Here is an 8,991-nt window from a genome sequence, read left to right on the forward strand (position 1 = left end):
AAAATTTCAGATGGCACTTAGAGGCTTTTGCATCTGAACTCTTCATATATATATGTATGTATGTTTAAATTTGTTTATATTATTTATTTAAATGTTAAAAATTTTGTAATTTGAATTTTTTGTAAGTTTTATTTTCAGCGTTTTTATTTTAAAATGTATTTAAATTTTTAATTTCTATGATTTAATTCATTTTTTTAGTATCTGCTTTGTTTTTAATTTTGAATTTTTTTAATTAATGATTTTTATTTATTTAAAAATTGTAAAAAAAAAAAATTACAATTATTTATTTTGTTTTTATTTTTATAATTTAATTCATTTTTAGTAAGTGTTTGTTTTGTTTTTATTTTGAAATTATTTTAATTTTCCAATTTGTATATTATATATATAATAGTTTAGTGGTTCTCTGTGGCATCTAAAACATTTTAATTTTACATTTTGAATGCATGTATGTGCTCGTCACCTGTTGAGCGTATGGATTGCTTGTATAATGCATATAGATAGAGTAGTTTGCGGACTGTGTTTGCTCAACTGTTGCAGTGTTTGTGTTCTATAATTAAACATATGGAAGAGCTTGAGCTCGGAGCGACAGACGTGAAGCCGAAGCCTCTCAGACACAGACGTCTCTGGATGTTTGTTAAAGGTCTCCCGTCACGCGAGGCCAAACGGAGTGTTTTCTGATCACAGGCGCTGAATGTCACCGGATCCGAGCCGTAATTAGGCTCCTGACGCTCGGGGCCGACGGCCCTCGTCAACAACAGCGCCTCTCTCACTTATGTGTCAGGATGCAAGGTCACACACACTACATTAATGGAGCAGATCCGTTTCAGAGGAGATCAGAACGACAGCTGATGGAGAATACTAAACCTGCTGCTTTTGTGGTGTTGTTTTTGGTGACCTCATCATCATCATCACAGGTGACCTCATCATCATCATCAACACAGGTGACCTCATCATCATCATCATCATCATCATCATCATCACAGGTGACCTCATCATCATCATCACAGGTGACCTCATCATCATCATCAACACAGGTGACCTCATCATCATCATCATCATCACAAGTGACCTCATCATCATCATCACAGGTGACCTCATCATCATCAACACAGGTGACCTCATCATCATCACAGGTGACCTCATCATCATCATCATCACAGGTGACCTCATCATCATCATCATACGCAAAAACATGAACAGAGAAAATATGACCCAGACGACATTAAATACAGTAACTTTAGCTCAGCATTTGCTTGACTTTTGCTCTTTATTATTTTTTTATTAATTTATGAATGATCTAATTGATCTAATTTTTATGTATTTTTATAATGCTTCAACCTAAACTTATTTCAGTAACCATTTCTAAAAAAAAAAAAATCCTTTTTATTTTTTATCAAATTTTTATATTTTATTTTTAGCTTTATTTCAATTGCTGAACATGATTTTTAATGGTTTTTAGTTTTAGTGAACAATAACAACACTGACTCACACTGTATGAAATGCAATTACATTCCAGATAGAAATTCTAAAATGTGTCCGAATGTCCTGTATATATTTAAGAAAAATGTGTTATTTACATATAGTATAAATTCTATATAAATATATATATAGTGTGTGTGTATTTATATATACAAAATAATTATACACAGTACACACACATATATTATGTAAACATAAACGTTTATTTTGGATGTGATTAATCATTATTACACCCAGCACTAATTATTATAAAGCTTCAACCTAAACTTATTTCAGTTACAATTTTTTTATTTTTCTCTTTTTATTTTTCATCTAATATTTGTATTTTATTTTAAGCTTTATTACAATTGCTGAACACGATTTTTACTAGTTTTAATTTTAGTTAAAGCAACACTAAAGAACTTTTTTTACCTTAAAATAATGTTTCTAAAATGGTTTCAGTGGTCCATCAGGTCGTAACAGGGTGAACGGCACTTCTGCAGTCGCTATATCTGCTGTAACCGCACTATGCTAGTTTGCCGGATCGAAAGAAACTACAAATTTGACTTGCTTTGCAGCAAGCGTTACAATAGCCGACAGGTGGAGCCTATATAAAAAACAGCCGTTTCTGATGGCAATACATCATACTTTCATAAAATCATGCAACATACTCTACCTTGTCTGTGGACATCGTTATTTCCAAACCCGGAGCTGGATAAACAGGAGCGTGCGACGGGAGGCTAAATTATTTACGACAGCGGTAATGGTGTGTTCCAACCTGTAGGGGGACCGAAGAGGAGAAGTGCCTTAGTGTTGCTTTAACAATAACAACACTGACTCACACCAGAGAATGTCTAATAAGGGGAGAACTTCCACTCTCAGTGAACTTCCGGCTTCTGAACTGGTTGCAGTTCCACTCTGGCTCCACATGAGGGCGCTCACAGGACGAGTGCAGTTCCACTCTGGCTCCACATGAGGGCGCTCACAGGACGAGTGCAGAATGAATGGAGGTCTATGGCGCTATACCCCTCAAAATCCACTTTTATCAGGATATAATTTTTTGTCTAGTAATTTGAATGTTGTATTCGAAAGGAGATGCAAAGAAATTACACACTGCTGGGTGTTTAGATGTTTTAGAGTCACTTATTTGCTTTAAAAAGTCTTTTAAAGTGTCAATGACGTCACACACATCGTACGACCAGAGATACTGCTTTACGGCAATCCTTCAGTCACTTTGGTGCTTTCGCCCTAACCCTAACTCTGACACAGGGAAACACACAACACAGCTGACACAGGCAAACACACAACACAGCTGACACAGGCAAACACACAACACAGCTGACACAGGTAAACACACAACACAGCTGACACAGGGAAACACACAACACAGCTGACACAGGCAAACACACAACACAGCTGACACAGGGAAACACACAACACAGCCGACACAGGTAAACACACAACACAGCTGACACAGGGAAACACACAACACAGCTGACACAGGTAAACACACAACACAGCTGACACAGGGAAACACACAACACAGCTGACACAGGCAAACACACAACACAGCTGACACAGGCAAACACACAACACAGCCGACACAGGTAAACACACAACACAGCTGACACAGGCAAACACACAACACAGCTGACACAGGTAAACACACAACACAGCCGACACAGGGAAACACACAACACAGCCGACACAGGTAAACACACAACACAGCTGACACAGGCAAACACACAACACAGCTGACACAGGCAAACACACGACACAGCCGACACAGGTAAACACAACACAGCCGACACAGGTAAACACACAACACAGCTGACACGGGTAAATACACAACACAGCTGACACAGGTAAACACACAACACAGCTGACACAGGCAAACACACGACACAGCCGACACAGGTAAACACAACACAGCCGACACAGGTAAACACACAACACAGCTGACACAGGCAAACACACAACACAGCTGACACAGGTAAACACACAACACAGCCGACACAGGGAAACACACAACACAGCCGACACAGGTAAACACACAACACAGCTGACACAGGCAAACACACAACACAGCTGACACAGGCAAACACACGACACAGCCGACACAGGTAAACACAACACAGCCGACACAGGTAAACACACAACACAGCTGACACGGGTAAATACACAACACAGCTGACACAGGTAAACACACAACACAGCTGACACAGGCAAACACACGACACAGCCGACACAGGTAAACACAACACAGCCGACACAGGTAAACACACAACACAGCTGACACAGGCAAACACACAACACAGCTGACACAGGTAAACACACAACACAGCTGACACAGGGAAACACACAACACAGCTGACACAGGTAAACACACAACACAGCTGACACAGGGAAACACACAACACAGCTGACACAGGTAAACACAACACAGCTGACACAGGTAAACACACAACACAGCTGACACAGGCAAACACACAACACAGCTGACACAGGTAAACACACAACACAGCTGACACAGGGAAACACACGACACAGCTGACACAGGGAAACACACAACACAGCCGACACAGGGAAACACACAACACAGCCGACACAGGTAAACACACAACACAGCTGACACAGGTAAACACACAACACAGCTGACACAGGCAAACACACGACACAGCTGACACAGGGAAACACACGACACAGCTGACACAGGCAAACACACAACACAGCTGACACAGGCAAACACACAACACAGCTGACACAGGTAAACACACAACACAGCTGACACAGGGAAACACACGACACAGCCGACACAGGGAAACACACGACACAGCCGACACAGGCAAACACACGACACAGCCGACACAGGGAAACACACGATACAGCTGACACAGGGAAACACACAACACAGGCGACACAGGTAAACACACAACACAGCTGACACAGGTAAACACACAACACAGCTGACACAGGCAAACACACGACACAGCCGACACAGGGAAACACACGACACAGCTGACACAGGCAAACACACAACACAGCTGACACAGGCAAACACACAACACAGCTGACACAGGTAAACACACAACACAGCTGACACAGGGAAACACACGACACAGCCGACACAGGGAAACACACGACACAGCCGACACAGGCAAACACACGACACAGCTGACACAGGGAAACACACGACACAGCTGACACAGGGAAACACACAACACAGCTGACACAGGGAAACACACAACACAGCTGACACAGGTAAACACACGACACAGGGAAACACACAACACAGCCGACACAGGTAAACACACAACACAGCTGACACAGGGAAACACACAACACAGCTGACACAGGGAAACACACAACACAGCTGACACAGGTAAATACACAACACAGCTGACACAGCGAAATACACAACACAGCTGACACAGGGAAACACAACACAGCTGACATAGGCAAACACACAACACAGCTGACACAGGGAAACAACACAGCTGACACAGGCAAACACACAACACAGCTGACACAGGCAAACACACAACACAGCTGACACAGGCAAACACACAACACAGCTGACACAGGGAAACAACACAGCTGACACAGGTAAACACAACACAGCTGACACAGGCAAACACACAACACAGCTGACACAGGGAAACAACACAGCTGACACAGGTAAACACACAACACAGCTGACACAGGGAAACACACAACACAGCTGACAGGTAAACAACACAGCTGACACAGGTAAACACACAACACAGCTGACACAGGCAAACACACAACACAGGGAAACACAACACAGCTGACACAGGGAAACACACAACACAGCTGACACAGGGAAACACACAACACAGCTGACACAGGGAAACACACAACACAGCTGACACAGGGAAACACACAACACAGCCGACACAGGTAAACACACAACACAGCTGACACAGGGAAACACACAACACAGCTGACACAGGTAAACACACAACACAGCTGACACAGGGAAACACACAACACAGCTGACACAGGCAAACACACAACACAGCTGACACAGGCAAACACACAACACAGCCGACACAGGTAAACACACAACACAGCTGACACAGGCAAACACACAACACAGCCGACACAGGTAAACACACAACACAGCCGACACAGGGAAACACACAACACAGCCGACACAGGTAAACACACAACACAGCTGACACAGGCAAACACACAACACAGCCGACACAGGCAAACACACGACACAGCCGACACAGGTAAACACAACACAGCCGACACAGGTAAACACACAACACAGCTGACACGGGTAAATACACAACACAGCTGACACGGGTAAACACACAACACAGCTGACACAGGCAAACACACGACACAGCCGACACAGGTAAACACAACACAGCCGACACAGGCAAACACACAACACAGCTGACACAGGTAAACACACAACACAGCTGACACAGGGAAACACACAACACAGCTGACACAGGTAAACACACAACACAGCTGACACAGGGAAACACACAACACAGCTGACACAGGTAAACACAACACAGCTGACACAGGTAAACACACAACACAGCTGACACAGGCAAACACACAACACAGCTGACACAGGTAAACACACAACACAGCTGACACAGGGAAACACACGACACAGCTGACACAGGGAAACACACAACACAGCCGACACAGGGAAACACACAACACAGCCGACACAGGTAAACACACAACACAGCTGACACAGGTAAACACACAACACAGCTGACACAGGCAAACACACGACACAGCCGACACAGGGAAACACACGACACAGCTGACACAGGCAAACACACAACACAGCTGACACAGGCAAACACACAACACAGCCGACACAGGTAAACACACAACACAGCCGACACAGGGAAACACACGACACAGCCGACACAGGGAAACACACGACACAGGGAAACACACGACACAGCTGACACAGGCAAACACACAACACAGCTGACACAGGTAAACACACAACACAGCCGACACAGGGAAACACACGACACAGCCGACACAGGGAAACACACAACACAGCTGACACAGGTAAACACACAACACAGCTGACACAGGGAAACACACGACACAGCTGACACAGGCAAACACACAACACAGCTGACACAGGTAAACACACAACACAGCTGACACAGGGAAACACACGACACAGCCGACACAGGGAAACACACGACACAGCTGACACAGGGAAACACACAACACAGCTGACACAGGGAAACACACAACACAGCTGACACAGGTAAACACACGACACAGGGAAACACACAACACAGCCGACACAGGTAAACACACAACACAGCTGACACAGGGAAACACACAACACAGCTGACACAGGGAAACACACAACACAGCTGACACAGGTAAATACACAACACAGCTGACACAGCGAAATACACAACACAGCTGACACAGGGAAACACAACACAGCTGACATAGGCAAACACACAACACAGCTGACACAGGGAAACAACACAGCTGACACAGGCAAACACACAACACAGCTGACACAGGCAAACACACAACACAGCTGACACAGGCAAACACAACACAGCTGACACAGGGAAACAACACAGCTGACACAGGTAAACACACAACACAGCTGACACAGGCAAACACACAACACAGCTGACACAGGGAAACAACACAGCTGACACAGGTAAACACACAACACAGCTGACACAGGCAGCTGACACAGGGAAACACACAACACAGCTGACAGGTAAACAACACAGCTGACACAGGTAAACACACAACACAGCTGACACAGGCAAACACACAACACAGGGAAACACAACACAGCTGACACAGGGAAACACACAACACAGCTGACACAGGGAAACACACAACACAGCTGACACAGGGAAACACACAACACAGCTGACACAGGGAAACACACAACACAGCTGACACAGGGAAACACACGACACAGCCGACACAGGGAAACACACAACACAGCTGACACAGGTAAACACAACACAGCTGACACAGGTAAACACAACACAGCTGACACGGGTAAACACACAACACAGCTGACACAGGTAAACACACAACACAGCTGACACAGGCAAACACACAACACAGCTGACAGGTAAACAACACAGCTGACACAGGTAAACACACAACACAGCTGACACAGGCAAACACACAACACAGGGAAACACAACACAGCTGACACAGGGAAACACACAACACAGCCGACACAGGTAAACACACAACACAGCTGACACAGGTAAACACACAACACAGCTGACACAGGCAAACACACAACACAGCTGACAGGTAAACAACACAGCTGACACAGGTAAACACACAACACAGCTGACACAGGCAAACACACAACACAGGGAAACACAACACAGCTGACACAGGGAAATACACAACACAGCTGACACAGGGAAACACACAACACAGCTGACACAGGTAAACACACAACACAGCTGACACAGGTAAACACACAACACAGCTGACACAGGTAAACACACAACACAGCTGACACAGGTAAACACACAACACAGCTGACACAGGTAAACACACAACACAGCTGACACAGGCAAACACACAACACAGCTGACAGGTAAACAACACAGCTGACACAGGTAAACACACAACACAGCTGACACAGGCAAACACACAACACAGGGAAACACAACACAGCTGACACAGGGAAACACACAACACAGCCGACACAGGTAAACACACAACACAGCTGACACAGGTAAACACACAACACAGCTGACACAGGCAAACACACAACACAGCTGACAGGTAAACAACACAGCTGACACAGGGAAACACACAACACAGCTGACACAGGCAAACACACAACACAGGCAAACACAACACAGCTGACACAGGGAAATACACAACACAGCTGACACAGGGAAACACACAACACAGCTGACACAGGTAAACACACAACACAGCTGACACAGGTAAACACACAACACAGCTGACACAGGCAAACACACAACACAGCTGACACAGGTAAACACACAACACAGCTGACACAGGTAAACACACGTGCTAGACGAGTTCTTGTTTTGTTTGTTTCTGGTCCCGCTTCGGCTGCCACGATGCCATCAAGCGGTATCTCTGGTCGTAATCAGTCCTTCACTGACCAATCAGCGTTCATTAGCAGAATGCTAGCGTGTTATGGGCAACAACAACTCAACCTGTAAGAAATCGAAAGGACATAAGTACTCGTTCATTCAACTTTCGACCTATAACCCATGTTGAACTTGCAAAACCTACAATCAAATCTGAGATTTCTCAACGGCAATCGGGTGAAAGAGACACATTTATCCGTCTAGCCCCATAGACTCCCATTCATTCTGCACTCATGGGCGATCGCCCCCAGTGGAGCTCTGGTGGAACTACAACCAACATTCGGTACAATAGGACTTAATAGGGAGTGGCCAGACTCTCCGTAGACGGGCTCTGCTCACACTAAATGAAATGCAATTATATTCTAAAACGAGTCTAAATGTC

The sequence above is a fragment of the Squalius cephalus genome (genome assembly GCF_949319135.1).
Source record: "Squalius cephalus genome assembly, chromosome: 20".
Taxonomy (NCBI): domain Eukaryota; kingdom Metazoa; phylum Chordata; class Actinopteri; order Cypriniformes; family Leuciscidae; genus Squalius; species Squalius cephalus.